This window comes from Rutidosis leptorrhynchoides, chromosome 2 (genome assembly GCF_046630445.1).
Source record: "Rutidosis leptorrhynchoides isolate AG116_Rl617_1_P2 chromosome 2, CSIRO_AGI_Rlap_v1, whole genome shotgun sequence".
In the NCBI taxonomy this organism is placed as follows: Eukaryota; Viridiplantae; Streptophyta; class Magnoliopsida; order Asterales; family Asteraceae; genus Rutidosis; species Rutidosis leptorrhynchoides.
The window spans coordinates 243,799,565-243,822,413 of record NC_092334.1 but is presented as its reverse complement, the minus strand read 5'-3'; positions in this window follow the sequence as shown (position 1 = coordinate 243,822,413).

Genomic DNA, 22,849 nt, shown 5'->3' with positions numbered 1-22,849 from the left:
TCGGCTTCCTCATTAAAACGATGATTCCACATTCTAGATGCTTGTTTCAATCCGTAGATTGACTTCTTTAACTTGCATACTTTTTTAGGATATTTCGGATCGACAAAACCTTCGGGCTGAACCATATAGACATCTTCCATAAGATATCCATTTAGGAAAGCAGTTTTGACATCCATTTGCCATATTTCATAATAATAATGAGCGGCAATGGCAAATAATATCCTTATAGACTTCAGCATTGCCACAGGCGAAAAAGTTTCATCATAATCAACCCCTTGAGTTTGAGTGAAACCTTTTGCAACAAGTCTAGCTTTATATGTATCCAAGTTTCCATGTATGTCGGTTTTCATTTTGAAAAGCCATTTACAATCAACTAGCCTAGAGCCAGGAGGTTGAGCAACAAGTTCCCAAACTTGGTTGTCATACATGGATTGCATCTCAGCGTTCATGGCTTCCTGCCATTTGTCTTTATCAATCCTTGATAAAGCATCTTGGTAGTTTGTTGGTTCATCCAAATCAACCGTATAGCAACCATCTATGAGAAACCCATATCTCTCAGGAGGATTGCTAATCCTACCAGATCTACGAATGTCTTGTGTATTTTGATCATCCATTTGATCACTCTCAACATTTTCATGTTGAGTGCTAGTGTCAACCAATTGTGTATCATCTACTTGATCTTGAACCTCTTCAAGATCTATCTTCCTTTCACTATTTCCTTCCATTAGGAACTTAGTTTCAAGGAATTCCGCCTTCCGAGCAACAAATACATTCTGCTCGGATGGATCATAGAAATAGTATCCCATATCATCCTTGGGATATCCTATGAAGATACACTTCGTGGATCGAGCATCCAACTTATTAGGGACGTAACGCTTAGGATAAGCTTCACATCCCCATACCTTTAAGTATGATAGAGATGGAGGTTTTCCAAACCATATATCATGAGGTGTTCGTTCCACTTTCTTGGTTGGGGCCATATTTAGAATACGAGCCGCGGAGCATAGACAATAACCCCAAAATGATAGAGGTAACGAGCTTCTTGCCATCATTGATCGAACCATATCCATTAGGGTTAGGTTTCTCCTTTCAGACACTCCATTAAGCTGAGGTGTTCCGGGTGGAGTAAGTTGTGAGATAATCCCACAACTCCTAAGATGATCTTGGAAAGCATCGCTTAGGTATTCACCTCCTCTATCGGTACGAAGTACCTTAATTGTCTTGTGGAGTTGATTTTGTACTTCGTTTTGATATTCTTTGAATGCTTCAAAAGTTTCATCCTTGTGTCTTAATAAGTAGACATATCCGAAACGACTGAAGTCATCAATGAAAGTGACGAAGTATCTTTCACCATTCCTAGTCATGGGCTTAAAAGGTCCACATACATCCGAATGTATTAATCCTAATAAGTCTTTAGCCCTTTCATAGGTCCCTTTGAAAGGTGATTTAGTCATTTTGCCTTGTAAACAAGATTCACATACATCAAACGAATCCAGCTCACTTGATTTTAAAAGACCATTCTTTTGAAGTGTATGCATTCGATTCTTGTTTATGTGACCAAGGCGACAATGCCATAAGTAGGAATCACTCAAATCCATTTTGAGCTTCTTGGTGCTTGCTTGGTATATTGAGCTATCGAATGATGTGTTATCATGAACCAATTCATAAATACCATTCAAAGGCGAGGCCTTAAAATAGAACATATCATTCAAAAAGACATGGATATCATCATTAATAAAATTAAGATTAAAACCACAATGTCTTAAACGGGAAACAGAAATAATGTTTCGTGTTAAATCAGGTGCATACAAAACATTTTTCAATATAAGCTCCAAACCACTTGGTAGCTTTAAAACAAAGTCTCCTTGAGCTTTTACGTTCACCTTTGCACCATTTCCCATGTAGAGACTTGTTGTTCCCGCATTTAGTTTACTTCTTATGAACCCTTACAATGAATTGCAAATATGAGTTCCACATCCTGTGTCTAATACCCATGTATTAGAAGAAGTAATACTAAGCTCAACGTATATCATGTATACATTACCTGAGGTTTGCCCTGCATCCCTCTTTGCATTCAACTCCTTTAGGTAGACCGGGCAGTTGCGTTTCCAGTGACCTATCACACCGTAACCAAAGTACGGATCTTCCTTGGGGTTTGCTTGTCTGGCAACCTTTTGCCATTTAGTGTTGTTGGTTGGGGTAACCATCTTCCCTTTTCCTTTGCCCTTGTAGGTGGATCCTTTCTTCTTAGCCACCTTTGGCTTAGAAGAGGATTCATCCTTGGATCCACCTTCTTTGATCATGAGCATGGGTGAAGCCTTTTTACCCATGCTTGATTCATCCGTCCTTAGCATGGCATGTAATTCGCCAATGCTCTTATCCCAATCATTCATGCTGTAATTCAACACGCATGTGTCAAACCTTTTTGACAAAGAGTTGAGGATAAGGTCCGTGGTTAATTCATTAGACACGTGACTGTTGAGACGGTGCAATCGATCAATGAGGCTTTTCATCTTTAGTACATTAGATGAAACGGATTGGGAGTTATTTACCTTTTCGAGGATAGACCTCAATGATAGGTTATTAAAGTTGATAGGTGCGTTTGGAATGTTGTTATTATTGGCGGCCATCTACAAAATTTAACAAAGTTCGTTTAAGTATTAATTTAATTTAACATTCAATACCCTTTAAATCCAACTGAATTATTAAATTCTAGAATCCAACGGTAAACCAAATTTCGGTTAGGTGACCTTTATCCCGCAATTTGATTTAGCTAGGTAGTCAATAAATGACAATTGCAATCCATTTGCAACTTCTAGAGTATGGGATCATGCAATCCTTTTGCATGGCATATTTATCCCATCAATGCCTATTTGTTCCTCATGCTTCGGTGACCCTAAGTTCATGATTCCCAAATCAAGTCGTCCTACTTGTATAGACTTGTAAATTTAACATACAAGTGGTTAGGTGACCTTTATCCCACAAACATGTGAAATTTACCTTAATCATATTAGTTTGCTCATAACGGTTAGGTGACCTTTATCCCATCATGAGTTCCCTAATACTTTTAAGTGTCACACAATAGGATGGCGTTAAACTTGTTTACCTTGTTTGTAAAAGTGATTTAAGTTTTCATTAATTCTAGTTTGAGAAAACTTTTATGCCATACACCAACATGCATTTAGTGTATGGTACTTATGAAAAACCAATTTCATATCCTGTAATTGAGCCAATTACTTAATATAAACCAATTTATATTTGTTATCCTTTTCTTGTTCTTAATAACCATTTATTAAGGTCTTTAGTTGCCTTTTCAATTTAACCATTTAAATTGCCGTTTGCATGTCGTTAATGCGTCTAATTTAACCAATTAAATTGTCGTTTTGTTTGTTGTTAACTTGTGTGATAAATTTGTTGCAATTAAACATACAATCCATAAACATACAAACAACCACACATGCAAAATAAGTATGTTCACAATCTAGCCATTTTGGTGGACATTTTTTTAGCCGAAAACAAATGTCACCGGGTTAAGGGGTAATAATACAAAGTAGGAGATTACAATCTTCCACTTAACCTTGCATCCATATGCTCCTTGTGTTCTTCAAGTCTTCATCATCTTGTATCTTCATTTTTATAAAATATGTATCCTAATACATTTTATCTAGAAAATGAAAATACAACCTAATCTATTTTACATACCAAATATAAAATAAATTACATAGCCTTATGAATGAATTATTACATGCCAAATGAATAATATTACAAGCCATATGAATGAATAATATTACAAACCATATGAATCATACAATTCATTCAAACATTCAACCAAACACAAGGTTAAGGCATAGATTGTGAACTTCAACATGCAACCAAGTATGACCAAATTAGAGAGTCCAAAACCCACTTTTGAAGCCCTCTTGAATTCGGCCATTTCCTAATACCCACCCAAACCCATTTGTTTTTGCAATCTACATTCATGCATGTTAGTAGATTGCAAATATAGTGGGTTTTAAACAACAATTCGAAGCATATTTCAACAACTTCGGCTCTAGATACCATTGTTGGGATTTAACAAGTTCATATATCTTAAAACCTTTTAAGAATCATTATAAACGGAAGCGTGTAATTATCAATTTTACTTGTCATCTTTAAACCAATTAAAGCCAAATCCCATCAAGGATCAAGTTGTGAAAATATATGCTTACAATTAACAAGAAAAGAAGTGATTCAATACCTCCTCAAAACCAAGTTTGAGGGCTGTTTTGAAGGCTTAAGATGATGATGAAAATGATAGAACAATACACCAAACCACCCTTGAGTTGGTTAAACCTTTATCACCTTGAAACCTAGCTAGAAACCCACTTTCTTTGAACCCAAAAATCTGGACAGCAACTTGCAAAAGATGGTGATGAATGGAGTCTCAAAACTATGAAACCTCAAGAGATAATACCCCAAACTTTTACCCAACACCTAATGCTATGGTTAGGATTTATTGACACTTAATTTTAACTTGAAAATTGACTTGAAAAACCCTCTCCTAACAGCCAAAAGATTCGGCCAGAATAGAGAGAAAAGGAGCAGAATTTTTCAAGCTTGTTCTATGTGTGTTACTTGCAAGTCTTGGTCAAATGCCTTGGTATACTTCATATCATGTCCTTCAAAGTTGAAGACTCAAAAATACCAAAGGAATAAGCATGTGAGGGCATTTCTTGGGGCTCCAAAATCTGCCCACACTAACCCATTATTTTATACAAGATGCAATTTTTATAAAACTTGTATAAACTTTTATAAAACTTGTATATGTGTTTGTTACTTGCAATAATTTTATAAACCATTTTATAAAATATAACACAACATAATTATTTAAACCTATAAATAATTAAATATAAATTATCCAAATAATTTATCTCAAATGATGATATTTTAGAAAACCGATTTTCTAAAGTTCAAGTGTCGCGTATTTATTTAACGACCCAATCGTTAAGATTAAATACAAATAAGGTGTTGGTAAGCTTGTTATTGGGTATGACCCGACTTGGATCATAACATGTTAGCCACATTAATTTAATATGTCTCTCGGGCATACGAAATACTTTCAGTTTTGACCTCTATATGAGACGTTTTTCAAAGACTGCATTCATTTTTAAAACAACCATAACCTTTATTTTATCTATAAAGGTTTAAAAAGCGTTACGTAGATTATCAAATAATGATAATCTAAAATATACCGTTTACACACGACCATTACATAATGGTTTACAATAAAAATATATTACATCAACAATAAGTTTTTTGAGTGTAGTTTTTACATAATATCATACAAGCATGGACTCCAAATCTTGTCCTTATTTTAGTATGCAACAGCGGAAGCTCTTAATAATCACCTAAGAAAAAATCGATATATTTTATCTTGAATCAATCCACGACCCAGTGTATACACGTCTCAGGCTAGATCACAACTCAAAGAATATATATTTTTGGAATCAACCTCAACCCTGTATAGCTAACTCCAACATTACTGCATATAGAGTGTCTATGGTTGTTCCAAATAATATATATACATGGGTCGATATGATATGTCAAAACATTTGCATACTTGTCAATGGTATCCCAAGATTGCATAATATATTAGAATACATGTATAATACAATATAAGTTAGCTAGGATATGATTTGTATAGAATTGTTACAATATTTCTCGTAGCTATAACAATCAAAAAATATCCAATCATGTTTTACCCATAACTTCTTCGTTTTAAATCCGTTTTGAGTGAATCAAATTGCTATGGTTTCATATTGAACTCTATTTTATGAATCTACAGAGAAAAAGTATAGGTTTTAATTATCATACCCAAATCAGCCCGCGGTGTTACTACGACGGCGTATATCCGGTTTTACGGTATTTTTCGTGTTTTTCGGTTTTAAATCATTAAGTTAGCATATCATATAGATATAGAACATGTGTTTAGTTGATTTTAAAAGTCAAGTTGGAAGGATTAACTTTTGTTTGCGAACGAGTTTAGAATTAACTAAACTATGTACTAGTGATTACATGTTCAAATCTTCGAATAAGATAGTTTTATATGTATGAATCGAATGATGTTATGAACATCATTACTACCTTAAGTTTTGTGGATAAACCTACTGGAAAAGTGACAAATGGATCTAGCTTCAAAGGATCCTTGGATGGCTTGAAAGATCTTGAAGCATAATCATGACACAAAAACAAGTTCAAGTAAGATCATTACTCGAAATAAGATTGTTATAGTTATAGAAATTGAACCAAAGTTTGAATATGAGTATTACCTTGTATTAGAAAGATATCTTACTATAAATAAGAAAGATTTCTTGAGGTTGGATGATCAATTTACAAGTTTGGAAGTAAGCTAGCAAACTTGGAAGTTTTCTTGATTTTATGAAACTAGAACTTATAGAATTTATGAAGAACACTTAGAACTTGAAGATAGAACTTGAGAGAGATCTCTTAGATGAAGAAAATTGAAGAATGAAAGTTTTTATAGGTGTTTTTGGTCATTGGTATATGGATTAGATACAAAGGATGTGTAATTTTATTTACATGTAAATAAGTCATGAATGATTACTAATATTTTTGTAATTTTATGAGATATTTCATGCTAGTTGCCAAATGATGGTTCCTACATGTGTTAGGTGACTCACATGGGCTTCTAAGAGATGATCATTGGAGTGTATATACCAATAGTACGAATATTATACGAGTACGAATACGGGTGCATACGAATAGAATTGTTGATGAAACTGAACGAGGATGTAATTGTAAGAATTTTTGTTAAGTAGAAGTATTTTGATAAGTGTCTTGAAGTCTTTCAAAAGTGTATAAATACATATTAAAACACTACATGTAAATACATTTTAACTGAGTCGTTAAGTCATCGTTAGTCGTTACATGTATATGTTGTTTTGAAACCTTTAGATTAACGGTCTTGTTAAATGTTGTTAACCCATTGTTTATTATATCTAAAGAGTTGTTAACTTATTTCATTATCATGATATTATGATATATAATATATCTTAGTATGATATATATACAGTTAAATGTCGTTACAACGATAATCGTTATATATATGTCTCGTTTCGAAATCATTAAGTTAGTAGTCTTGTTTATACATATGTAGTTCATTGTTAATATACATAATGACATGTTTACTTATCATTTATCATGATTAAACATAGTGTAACAATATCTTAATATTATTCATATGTAATTAGTAAGACGTTGTTATAACGATAATCGTTATATATATCGTTTCGAGTTTCTTAATTCAATAAACACAATTTTATGTATATAACTCATTGTTAAAATACCTAATGAGATACTTACTTATCATAATATCATATTAACTATATATATAATCATATATATATATATATATATATATATATATATATATATATATATATATATATATATATATATATATATATATATCATCATATAGATTTTACAAGTTTTAACGTTCGTGAATCACCGGTCAACTTGGGTGATCAATTGTCTATATGAAACCTATTTCAATTAATCAAGTCTTAATAAGTTTGATTGCTTAACATGTTGGGAATACTCAATCATGTAAATAATAATTTCTTTTAATATATATAAACATGGAAAAGTTCGGGCCACTACAGTACCTACTCGTTAAATAAATTTCATCCCGAAATTTTAAGCAGTTGGAGGTGTTGACGTATCTTCTGGAAATAAGTGAGGGTATTTCTTCTTCATCTGATCTTCTCGTTCCCAAGTGAACTCGGGTCATCTATGGGCATTCCATCGAACCTTAACAATTGGTATTTTGTTTTGCTTAAGTCTTTTAACCTCACGATCCATTATTTCGACGGGTTTTTCGACGAATTGAAGTTTTTCGTTGATTTGGATTTCGTCTAACGGAATAGTGAGATCTTCTTTAGTAAAACATTTCTTTAAATTTGAGACGTGGAAAGTGTTATATACCGAAGCGAGTTGTTGTGGTAATTCAAGTCGGTAAGCTACTGGTCCGACACGATCAATAATCTTGAATGGTCCAATATACCTTGGATTTAATTTCCCTCGTTTACCAAATCGAACAACGCCTTTCTAAGGTGCAACCTTAAGCATGATCATCTCTCCAATTTCAAATTCTATATCTTTTCTTTTAATGTCGGCGTAGCTCTTTTGTCGACTTTGGGCGGTTTTCAACCGTTGTTGAATTTGGATGATCTTCTCGATAGTTTCTTGTATTATCTCCGGACCCGTAATCGGTCTATCCCCCACTTCACTCTAACAAATCGAAGACCTGCACTTTCTACCATAAAGTGCTTCAAACGACGCCATCTCAATGCTTGAATGGTAGCTGTTGTTGTAGGAAAATTCTGCTAACGGTAGATGTCGATCCCAACTGTTTCCAAAATCAATAACACATGCTCGTAGCATGTATTGAAGTGTTTGTATCGTCATTTCGCTCTGTCCATCAGTTTGTGGATGATAGGCAGTACTCATATCTAGACGAGTTCCTAATGCTTGCTGTAATGTCTGCCAGAATCTTGAAATAACTCTGCCATCCCTATCAGAGATAATAGAGATTTGTATTCCGTGTTTGGAGACGACTTCCTTCAAATACATTCGTGCTAACTTCTCCATCTTGTCATCTTCACTTATTGGTAGGAAGTGTGCTGATTTGGTGAGACGGTCAACTATTACCCAAATAGTATCAAAACCACTTGCAGTCCATGGCAATTTAGTGATGAAATCCATGGTAATGTTTTCCCATTTCCATTCCGGGATTTCGGGTTGTTGAAGTAGACCTGATGATTTCTGATGCTCAGCTTTGACCTTAGAACACGTCAAACATTCTCCTATGTATTTAGCAACATCGGCTTTCATACCCGGCCACCAAAAATATTTCTTGAGATCCTTGTACATCTTTCCCGTTCCAGGATGTATTGAGTATCTGGTTTTATGAGCTTCTTTAAGTACCATTTCTCTCATATCTCCAAATTCTGGTACCCAAATCCTTTCAGCCCTATACCGGGTTCCATCTTCTCGAATATTAAGATGCTTCTCCGATCCTTTGGGTATTTCATCTTTTAAGTTTTCCTCTTTTAAAACTCCTTGTTGTGCCTCCTTTATTTGAGTAGTAAGATTAGTATGAATCATTATTTTCATAGATTTTACACGAATGGGTTCTCTGTCCTTTCTGCTCAAGGCGTCGGCTACCACATTTGCCTTCCCTGGGTGGTAACGAATCTCAAAGTCATAATCATTCAACAATTCAATCCACCTACGCTGCCTCATGTTCAATTGTTTCTGATTAAATATGTGTTGAAGACTTTTGTGGTCGGTATATATAATACTTTTGACCCCATATAAGTAGTGCCTCCAATTGTCTAGACGCATAAGCAATTACTTTCGTTCGTTGCATTAATACACAACCGAGACCTTGATTTGAGGCGTCACAATATATCACAAAATCATCATTCCCTTCAGGTAATGACAATATAGGTGCCGTAGTTAACTTTTTCTTTAACAATTGAAACGCTTTCTCTTGTTCATCTTTCTATTCAAATTTCTTCCCTTTATGCTTTAATGCAGTCAAGGGTTTTGCTACTCTCGAAAAGTCTTGGATGAACCTTCTGTAGTAACCAGCTAGTCCTAAAAACTGGCGTATGTGTTTTGGAGTTTTTGGGGTTTCTCACTTTTCAACGGTTTCAATCTTTGATGGATCTACCTGAATACCTTCTTTGTTCACTATGTGACCGATGAATTGAACTTCTTCCAACCAAAATGCACACTTTGAAAACTTAGCGTACAGTTTTTCTTTTCTCAGCAACTCTAGCACTTTTCTCAAATGTTCTTCGTGCTCTTGATCATTCTTCGAGTAAATAAGTATGTCATCGATGAAAACAATGACAAACTTGTCTAGATATGGCCTACACACTCGGTTTATGAGGTCCATGAACACAGCTGGTGCGTTAGTCAATCTAAACGGCATAACCATAAACTCGTAATGACTGTAACGCGTCCTAAAAGTAGTCTTTGGAATATCATCCTCCTTCACCCGCATTTGATGATATCCAGAACGTAAATCGATCTTCGAATAAATAGACAAGCCTTGTAGTTGATCAAATAAGTCGTCGATTCTCGATAGTGGGTAGCGGTTCTTGATGGTAAGTTTGTTCAACTCTCGGTAGTCGATACACAACCTGAATGTACCATCTTTCTTCTTGACAAACAAAACAGGAGCTCCCCATGGTGATGTGTTTGGTCGAATGAAACCACGCTCTAAGAGTTCCTGTAACTGACTTTGTAATTCTTTCATTTCACTGGTTGCGAGACTGTATGGAGCACGAGCTATTGGTGCAGCTCCTGTTACAAGGTCTATTTGAAATTCAACGGATCGATGTGGGGGTAATCCCGTTAATTTTTTCGGAAATACATCTGGAAATTCTTTTGCGATGGGAACATCACTAACGTAACAACCTTTTATTATTAGTTTTTGCGCCTTCAAACTACTAATAAGATTTAATTTCGCGTTGTTCTTTTCTCCGTACACCATTAAAGGTTTTCCTTTTTCACGCATAATGCGAATCGCATTTTTGTAGCAAACGACCTCTGCTCTCACCTTTTTCAACCAGTCCATGCCAAATATTACATCAAAACTCCCAAACTCGACTGGTATTAAATCAATTTTAAACGTTTCATCTCCCAGTTTAATTTCTCTCTCCCGACATGTTTTATCAGCTGAAATTAATTTACCGTTTGCTAATTCGAGTAAAAATTTACTATCCAAAGGCGTCAATGGGCAACTTAATTTAGCACAAAATTCTCTACTCGTAAAGCTTCTATACGCACCCGAATCAAATAAAACATAAGCAGATTTATCGTCAATAAGAAACGTACCCGTAACAAGCTCCGGTCTTCCTGTGCTTCTGCTGCATTAATATTGAAAACTCTTCCACGACCCTGCCCATTAGTATTCCCCTGATTCAGGCAATTTCTAATAATGTGGCCCGGTTTTCCACATTTATAACAAACAGGGTTGGTATTACTTGCTCCGACACTATTCGTTTCGGCATTACTTGTTCCGACATTATTTGTTCCTTTAGTTCTATTAAACTTTGGTCCATAGACCTCACACTTTGTTGCGCTATGACCATTTCTTTTTCACCTGTTGCAAAATGTTGTGCAAAACCCCTGATGATTTTCTTCACACCTATGACATGGCTGTTTTTGATTTTTGTTGCCGTTGTTGTTATTGAGGTTGTTGTTGGGATTGTTATTGTTGTTGAAACGGTTGTTGTAGTTGTTGTTGTTGTTGGGATGTTTGTTGTAGTTATTGTTAGGATTGCTGTTATTGTTGCGATTGTTGTTGCGGTTGTTGGGATAGTTGTTGCGATTGTGGTTGTAATTGTTGTTGTTGTTGTACTGGTGACTCTTGTCACCGTTTTCCTCCCACTTCCTCTTGAGTTGTTTCGTGTTGGCTTCTTCGGCCGCCTGCTCTTTAATTCTTCCCTCAATCTGATTTATGAGTTTATGAGCCATTCGACTTGCCTTCTGTATATAAGCGGGCTCATGTGAACTCACATTTTCTTGAATCCTTACTGTTAACCCTTTTACAAACTCGTCGATCTTAACTTCTTCATCTTCGAATGCTCCCGAACACAATAGGCACAACTCTGTGAATCGTCGGTCATATGTGGTAACGTCGAACCCTTATGTTCGTAACACTCTAAGTTCTGCCTTGAGTTTATTGACTTCGTTTCTAGGAAGGTACTGCTCGTTCATCAATTGCTTGAATGCCGACCACGGTAGTGCGTAAGCAGCATTTTGTCCTACCAGTTCAAGATAGGTGTTCCACCACGTTAACGCAGTACCTGTGAAGGTATGCGTAATGTACTTAACTTTGTCCTCTTCAGTACACTTACTTATGGCAAACACCGATTCGACTTTCTCGGTCCACCGTTTCAATCCAATTGGTCCTTCGGTTCCATCAAATTACAAAGGTTTGCAGGCAGTGAATTCTTTGTAGGAGCATCCTACACGATTTCTTGCACCGTTAGCTGCATTGCTAGATTCAGAGTTATTGTTGGTATGTAGCGCAGCCTGTACTGCGGCTATGTTTGCAGCAAGAAAGGTACGAAATTCCTCTTCGCTCATATTCATGGTGTGTCGAGTAGTCAGTGCCATTTCCTTCAACATAGCCAACTGAATCGAGTTAATCATACAGAATATTAAGAGTAGTCAGTAGTATTTCGTAGCATAATATGAACTCATTTATAAAAGCTTTTTCTTCAAATTAGCGTTTTATAAGTTTAAATTTGGGTACTACCTACCCGTTAAGTTCATACTTAGTAGCTAATATACAATTCAACTACTACAATTCCATATGAAAAACTGATTATAATAATATATCACATACAAATATTCTTCAAACTTACAACTTCGCTATATTACATATAACATGAAATATAGTACACTTTGATACAGGACAGTTTTGAAGATAAACCTAGTTAATACGCAAGTTGTTCAGCAAAGGAAATAAAGACACGTAATTCATAAGTCCAGAAACAAGTCATGCATTATGGTTTTACTAAGACGACTTCCCATCCTTGGTCTTGTGGAAAATAACCGTTATGACCATTGGCTAGGCAGCATGTTGTAATGCCATCAAAAGGACGAGGGTTTCGTAATGTCCAACAGCCCCGTAATAATCTAAAAACCTTGTTTCTCACCCCAACTACTGAATCCGTCACTTGTGGGAAGGTTTTATTTAAAAGTTGTAATCCGATGTTCTTTTTCTCACTTTGTTAAGAAGCGAACATCACTAACCCGTAAGCATAACATGCTTCTTTATGTTGCATGTTAGAAGCTCTTTCTAATTCACGAAATCCTATGTTGGGATATGTTGAGTAAAAATAGGTTCTTAACCCGTAGCGTAAAATTGCATTTGGGTTCTCCGCATTTAATGCTTTAAAAAAACACGGCGTAACTTACGGTCTCCCCAATGTGATATACCCTACCTATCAAAGGAAAGCCTTTTATAAACTAAGGCATTTCTGAAAAGTCTTTCAAATGTTTGACATGTTAATTTCTCCATAACTAAATGTGCTGATGAATTCTGACCGACTCTAGACAAGATTTCCTCAATCATATCCTCTGGTAGGTCTTCTAAAATATTCGGTTGTCTACCCTTAACGTCCATTTTGTTTTTATACTGTAAAATAGACAAGGATTAGATTCGTAAAAGATAATTAACAAACAATACAAGCAATTTTTACATAGAACATAAAAGTACAAGCACACTACAATACATGTAATACACAACATGATTACAACCCTCTAATCTGAATCACTGGTTTCTTCTTCTTCGAACTTGGTTCGTTTTCCTATTTTTCTAGGAATATATGGTGTTCCTCTAATATGAGCCGTCGTTTTCCATAATGGTTTAGAAAAACCTGATGGTTTAGAGGTTCCCGGGTCATTGTTACATTTTAGGAAATACGGATGTTGTCGATACATATAAAGTTCATCAGGGTTGGAATCGGGTTTCTCTATTTTTATACCTTTTCCCCTATTATTTTCTTTCGCTTTATTGAATTGGGTCGAGGCAATTTCTATAACATCATCGGAATCCTCATCGGGATCCGATTCATCGGCAAATTGGTAATCTTCCCAATATTTTGCTTCCTCGGCGGAAACACCATTGACCATTATTAACTTTGGTCCATTGGTTGAGGATTTTCTGTTATTTAATCAATTTACTATAGGTATAAATATTTCTTCCTCCGGAACCTCTTCTTCTTCTGGTTCCTCCTCTTCCGATTCCTCCTCTTCTGGTTCCTCTTCTTCCAGTTCCTCCTCTTCCGGTTCCTCCTCTTCCGGTTCCTCTTCGGGAATTTGTGAATCTTTCCAAAATATATTCGACTCTTCATTATTATTAGGTGAATCAATGGAATTTGTACTAGAGGTAGACATCTATCACATAATATCAAACACGTTAAGAGATTAATATATCACATAATATTTACATGTTAATAATATATAGTTTCCAACAAAAAAATGTTAAGCAATCGTTTTTGAAGAAAAACACGGTCGAAGTCCAGACTCACTAATGCATCCTAACAAACTCGATAAGACACACTAATGCAAATTTCTGGTTCTCTAAGACCAACGCTCTGATACCAACTGAAATGTCCCGTTCATATTGATTATAAATGTTCCACATTAATTGATTTCGTCGCGAGGTTTTGACCTCTATATGAGACGTTTTTCAAAGACTGCATTCATTTTTAAAATAACCATAACCTTTATTTTATCTATAAAGGTTTAAAAATCATTACGTAGATTATCAAATAATGATAATCTAAAATATACCGTTTACACACGACCATTACATAATGGTTTACAATAAGAATATATTACATCAATAATAAGTTTCTTGAATGCAGTTTTTACATAATATCATACAAGCATGGACTCTAAATCTTGTCCTTATTTTAGTATGCAACAGCGGAAGCTCTTAATAATCACCTGAGAAAAAACATGCTTAAAACGTCAACAAAAATGTTGGTGAGTTATAGGTTTAACATATATATTATCAAATCATAATAATAGACCACAAGATTTCATATTTCAATATACATCCCATACATAGAGATAAAATTCATTCATATGGTGAACACCTGGAAACCGACATTAACAAGATGCATATAATAATATCCCCTATCATTCCGGGAAATCCTTCGGACATGATAAAAAGAAATTCGAAGTACTAAAGCATCCGGTACTTTGGATGGGGTTCGTTAGGCCCAATAGATCTATCTTTAGGATTCGCGTCAATTAGTAGATCGGTTTACTAATCCTTAGGTTACCAAGCAAAAGGGGCATATTCGTCTTCGATCATTCACCCATATAATGTAGTTTCATTTACTTGTGTCTATTTTGTAAAACATTTATAAAACTGCATGTATTCTCATCCCAAAATATTAGATTTTAAAAGTGGGACTATAACTCACTTTCACAGATTTTTACTTCGTCGAGAAGTAAGACTTGGCCACTGGTCGATTCACGAACCTATAACAAATATGTACATATATATCAAAGTATGTTCAAAATATATTTACAACATTTTTAATACGTTTTAATGTTTTAAGTTTATTAAGTCAGCTGTCCTCGTTAGTAACCTACAACTAGTTGTCCACAATTAGATGTACAGAAATAAATCGATATATTTTATCTTGAATCAATCCACGACCCAGTGTATACATGTCTCAGGCTATATCACAACTCAAAGAATATATATTTTTGGAATCAACCTCAACCCTGTATAGCTAACTCCAACATTACTGCATATAGAGTGTCTATGGTTGTTCCAAATAATATATATACATGGGTTGATATGATATGTCAAAACAATTGCATACGTGTCTATGGTATCCCAAGATTACATAATATATTAGAATACATGTATAATACAATATAAGTTAGCTAGGATATGATTTGTATAGAATTGTTACAATATTTCCCGTAGCTATAACAATCAAAAAATATCCAATCTTGTTTTACCCATAACTTCTTCGTTTTAAATCCGTTTTGAGTGAATCAAATTGCTATGGTTTCATATTGAACTCTATTTTATGAATCTAAACAGAAAAAGTATAGGTTTATAGGTGAAAATATAAGTTACAAGTCATTTTTATAAGAGGTAGTCATTTCATTCGAAAGAACGACGTCTTGATGACCATTTTGAAAAACATACTTCCACTTTGAGTTTAACCATGATTTTTGGATATAGTTTCATGTTCATAATAAAAATCATTTTCCCAGAAGAACAACTTTTAAATCAAAGTTTATCATAGTTTTTAATTATCAAACCCAAAACAGCCCGCGGTGTTACTACGACGGCGTATATCCGGTTTTACGGTGTTTTTCGTGTTTTACGATTTTAAATCATTAAGTTAGCATATCATATAGATATAGAACATGTGTTTAGTTGATTTTAAAAGTCAAGTTAGAAGGATTAACTTTTGTTTGTGAACAAGTTTAGAATTAACTAAACTATGTTCTAGTGATTACATGTTCAAATCTTCGAATAAGATAGTTTTATATGTATGAATCGAATGATGTTATGAACATCATTACTATCTCAAGTTTTGTGGATAAACCTACTAGAAAAGAGACAAATGTATCTAGCTTTAAAGGATCCTTGGATGGCTTGAAAGTTCTTGAAGCAGAATCATGACACGAAAACAAGTTCAAGTAAGATCATCACTCGAAATAAGATTGTTATAGTTATAGAAATTGAACCAAAGTTTGAATATGAGTATTACATTGTATTAGAAAGATATCTTACTGTAAATAAGAAAGATTTCTTAAGGTTGGATGATCACTTTACAAGTTTGGAAGTAAGCTAGCAAACTTGGAAGTATTCTTGATTTTATGAAACTAGAACTTATAGAATTTATGAAGAACACTTAGAACTTGAAGATAGAACTTGAGAGAGATCAATTAGATGAAAAAAATTTAAGAATGAAAGTGTTATTAGGTGTTTTTGGTCGTTGGTATATGGATTAGATATAAAGGATGTGTAATTTTGTTTACATGTAAATAAGTCATGAATGATTACTAATATTTCTGTAAATTTTATGAGATATTTCTTGCTAGTTGCCAAATGATGGTTCCCACATGTATTAGGTGACTTACATGGGCTGCTAAGAGCTGATCATTGGAGTGTATATACCAATAGTACATACATCTAAAATTTGTGTATTGTACGAGTACGAATACGGGTGCATACGAGTAGAATTGTTGATGAAACTGAACGAGGATGTAATTGTAAGCATTTTTGTTAAGTAGAAGTATTTTGATAAGTGTCTTGAAGTCTTTCAAAAGTGTATAAATACATATTAAAACACTACATGTAAATACATTTTAACTGAGTCGTTAAGTCATCGTTAGTCGTTACATGTATATGTTATTTTGAAACCTTTAGATTAACGGTCTTGTTAAATGTTGTTAACCCATTGTTTATTATATCTAAAGAGATGTTAAATTATTTCATTATCATGATATTATGATATATAATATATCTTAGTATGATATATATACAGTTAAATATCGTTACAACGATAATCGTTACATATATGTCTCGTTTCGAAATCATTAAGTTAGTAGTCTTGTTTTTACATATGTAGTTCATTGTTAGTATAAATAATTACATGTTTACTTATATTTTATCATGATTAAACATAGTGTAACAATATCTTAATATGATTCATATGTAATTAGTAAGACGTTGTTATAACGATAATCGTTATATATATCGTTTCGAGTTTCTTAATTAAATAAACACAATTTTATGTATATAACTCATTGTTAAAATACCTAATGAGATACTTACTTATCATAATATCATGTTAACTATATATATAATCATATATATGTTATCATATAGTTTTTAAAAGTTTTAACGTTCGTGAATCACCGGTCAACTTGGGTGGTCAATTGTCTATATGAAACCTATTTCAATTAATCAAGTCTTAACAAGTTTGATTGCTTAACATGTTGGGAACACTCAATCATGTAAATAATAATTTCTTTTAATATATATAAACATGGAAAAGTTCGGGTCACTACACCTAATTCTTAGGCTACCAAGCTAAAAGGGGCATATTCGACTTCGATCCATTCAACCATATAATGTAGTTTCAATTACTTGTGTCTATTTCATAAAACAGTTATAAAAATAGCGCATGTATTCTCAGTCCCAAAAATATATATTGCAAAAGCATTTAAAAGGGTGCAAATGAAACTCACAATATTGTATTTTGTAGTAAAAATACATATGACGGTATTGAACAACTGAACAATGCAGGGTTGGCCTCAGATTCACGAACCTATATCATTTATATATATTAACACATATAATTGTAATCAAACAAATTTATATATATCTATAAATTTATTATTTATATCATTTTTATATTAATAACCTATATATTTCATATGTTCATTTTACATATTTTAAATAAATAAAAATATAAATTTTGTTGCTTATATGTATTAACTATAACGTTGTATAACTAAAATCATTTGATAAAATATTATTTATAATAATAAGTAAAAAAAAAAATTGTATTACCTTATAATAATAATATTACTACATATACTTAATAATGATAATAATAATAAAAAATAATAATAATCATAATTTTACTAATGTTAATTACAAAAATGATAGTTTTTAATTATAATAAAGATGATAATTTTCAAAAATGATAATTTGGATAACACTTATTCTAATAATAATAATAATAATAATAATAATAATAATAATAATAATAATAATAATAAAAATAATAATAATAATAATAATAATAATAATAATAATAATAATAATAATAATAATAATAATAATAATAATAATAATAATAATAATAATAATAATAATAATAATAATAATAATATTAATAATAATACTAACACTCTTAGTTAATCATGACTTAATTACGTTCTTAACTATATCCTTATTTTATCTTAATTATAATCGTGTATATAATTAATCTTATCAGTTGTTATTACCCTAACTATGATCATAACCCTAACCATTTTTTTTTATCTTGATATTTCCTAACATGAATTATATTCCTTTTTATTTTTATTATAAACATAATATTAATTAATAGTAATAATAATAACTATTAATAATAATAATAATAATAATAATAATAATAATAATAATAATAATAATAATAATTATTATAATGATAAAAATAGTAATAAAGATTATACCCTTCTCATCATCGTATTAACAACATTGCCGAATTCAGATTATCATCATCATTCGTAAACCGTTCCTATCATAACCACGATCACGTCATAACCGTCTAACATCATCATTTTCGATTTCATCATAATCATAATTATAATCATAATCACAATCATAATTATAATCATAATATAATCATAATCAATATCAAACCATCATCATCGTAATATCATACCCGTAACATCAACATCATCATCATACTCGAGCAACTAACATCATCATTTTCCCATGATCATCGAGTCATCATCACAATTATAACATCATCATACATCATCGTTTACTCACCATTATCATAACATCGACATACTCATCACTATATCTAATCATTAAACTAATCTAACACCATCATCTAAATCATAATCATGATAAAAATCCTTCTCTATCAAACATCTATTTACTTCACAGCCCAACATCATATTTTATTGGATCAAGGGTCACGGCCCATCAAGAAAATAGAATTTTGGAACACGGTCCATTAACGGGAACCGTAACACAGCCCAATTACTTCTCATTAAATCGGAAGCCCAGTTAGTCTCTAGAATCCCGATAGTATCATAAACATCCGTTATCATTATGATATCATTATCATAAATTTATCAGAATAGAAACAGGAAAACATGTAGCAGCTTGCGGGGTTTTTTTTTATTACGAATTAGAAACAGGATAACACGTAGCTATTTGTCATCATCATCAATTATGTCTTCACGGTTGTTGAGAGAAAAAAAATTAAACGGCTATTTGTTGTTGTGGGTGTCGGTCCTACCACATAACAACAACAATCATATTCTAACTCTTTAGCAAGTGGGTTAACTTTGTTTATTGTTTGTCGGCAAAAAAAGCAAAAGTTATACGTAAAAGCAGTTGTCAAAAAGCTTTGGTTTCAATCTCAACATACCTAATATTTATAAGTTATAAATCACAAATAGCATATATATAATTATACGCATGTATAGCAGCTGGAAGGTTGTGGGGTTTGATTGTGAAACAAAAACATAAAGGGTGCAGGTTTGCTTCGGTTTTGGTGGTTTTAAATTTTTTATTTTGTTCTATCGGATCAACAGGCAGCCATACATCATCGTGACATCATCTTTATCAGCCTACCCGTTCATTACAGTTTGAATTATAAAAGAAACGCAGCTAAGTGGCTATGAAGATGGTGGTTTCATCTTTGGTTTAACAGATTAAAAAAATAATATCGAGTAGCAACAACAATTAACAACTTGATGGTGTTTGATGGTGGTCAATGGTTATTGTAGAATCATGATGGTGGTGAGAGTTTTCGGTTGCAACATCAAGATAAACACAGTGACAGTTAAATGAAGGTGTGGTGGTTTTGTTTGGTGGTTTGTGGTGTTTCCATGGTGATCGAGAATGGTGTACGGTGGTGGAAACAGAATTAGAAACAGAAAAATTGGTGACGGGTGTGGTGGCTGTAAGGGTGGTTTAAGGTGGCCATAGTATGACGGTTGCCATGTTGATGGTGGCCAGATATGGTATGGGTGGTGCAGAAAAAGAAAGATGAGGAAAAGTAATGGTGTATCTGTTTTATATCTATAGGTTTATCATATATCTAATATATATATTAGTTAGTTAGATTAGAAGTGAAAGGGGTCACAGTATAACTAATTAAGTCAAGGGAGTACATAATATTTCTCTTGCCGACACTTATTCATGCACTGGAATTCGTACCCCGTTGATAATTAGTGGTGGATAAAAGTTCTCAGAAAAATTCCAAAATTTTAAATTAAGTACCTTTAATTATTTTGGTCATTATGGTATAAAATTCAAACCTTAATTTGTTAAATAAAAATTACATCAACTGTCCATCTCATTTATGGGTGAAATATAAAAAGTGTTAAAACTTAACAAATAGTTCTTAAATACATTTTTAATAAGCCTAAAATTTATAGAACTCATTTTCGTATCACCGTTTATTTTAAAATTACATAAGTTTGAATTTAACTTGCTTAATATCAATCGAAACATCAAACGAGTATTACAATCATTTAATATTTATGTTTAATATACTTTATTTATATATAGACATATATTTTAAATAATAATTATTATAATATCCTATTTTTATCTTATTAATTTTTAATTACAACAACATATAATACTTCAAATTATATTTCAAATTATTATTTATATATACATACACACATATCTATTTACAATTAATTGTTCGTGAATCGTCGAGAATGGTCGAAGGTTAAATAAATTTATAACAACAGTTCAAAATTTTGATATTTAATTAAATAGACTTTGCTTATCATGTTGAAACCATATTAAGATTAAGTTTAAATTTGGTCAGAAATTTCCGGGTCGTCACACAATGCTTGTTTAACAAGTGTCGTTTGTAAATTACGCACTATTCCGGTCAGGGTTTCTACTCATCTGATTTACGGTTAAGGCTAGAATAGATAATCTCTAAGACTTTAGAGATTACATAATCGCCGTAGAATATTTTCCCAATGAAGTTATGAATCAATACTTCATCGATTATTGTTGTTGGTACTCCTTGGTTTCTATGGTGCATAGGATGTCGATGCTCGTGGTACAGATCGTGATATTGAGGTGTGGGATGCGGATGTTGTTGTTGGTACTGGTGTTGTTGATGGCACTTGTAATCTTTGCACCATATCCTATAAAGCCATACTCGAGCGCGAAGCTCGTTGACTTCTTCTATTACACCGGGATGATTGTCTGTTTAGATGAGCGGATGAATAAGATTCAAAATTTGAGATAGTATATAATTGTGACGAGATACTCTAGAAATGAGAGAGAAAATGGTGTCTCGAACAGGTTCGCCGGTAAGTGCTTCAGGTTCTTCACTAAGAGGGAAATGTGGTGGATGGAAGGGATCGCCTTCTTCTTGTCTCCAATGATTAAGTAGGCTACGAACCCATCCTCAATTCATCCAGAATAGATGATGACTGATTGGTTGATCCATTCTGGTCACACTGCTTTCGGAGCTAGAGTGGAAATCCATATCAGAATATCTGTCGGAATCTAAGGAATTTGAACTAGATACGAGATCCATCTTTTATAATTAGGGAAATGATTTTTGATATGAATTAGATTATAGGACTTAGATTTGGTATTCTTCAATACATAATTTACATATGTATATATAATACCAAAATCCCATAAATTACGGAGGAATCTTTCAAAAAAATGTCAGGCATGTTTACAGTAACAGATATGCTAAGATTTGAATTCGTCTATACACTTTCTATGTAATAAATGCAGGAAAATATGTCTATACTTAAGATGATAATCAGGTAATTTCCGGCAAAAATGATAAGCAAAACTTTTGATATGCAGACACGGTCGAAGTCCAGACTCACTAATGCATCTTAACAACTATCAGTTAGACACACTAATGCAAGACCAGGTTCGCTAAGACCACCGCTCTGATACCACATGAGACGACCCATCCTAATCTATAAGGACGAATACAATAACATATGGATATATTGCGAGGTATTTGACCTCTATATGATACAAAGATTGCATTCGTTTTTAAAAGACAACCTTTCATTACATCGAAAGTTGACAGGTATGCATACCATTTCATAATATATCCAAACTATAGATGACTTAATCCGTCATTTACTTAATAATGATCTTTATTAAACTCAACGACTTGAATGTAACGTCTTTTGAATATACCATGAATGACTCCAGGTAATATCTTTAAAATGAGCAAATGCACAGCGGAAGATTTCTTTCAAACCTGAGAATAAACATGCTTCCAAGTGTCAACCAAAAGGTTGGTGAGTTCATTAGTTTATCGTAATCATTCATTTCCATAATTTTAATACATCACAAGATTTTCATTTCCATTTTTCATAAACATCATCTCATATCAGGCATTTCGCAAAAACTGCATAGAGATAAAAATCATTCATATGGTGAACACCTGGTAATCGATATTAACAAAACGCGTCTAGAATATCCCCATCATTCCGGGACTCTCATCGGACATGATAAAATCGAAGTACTAAA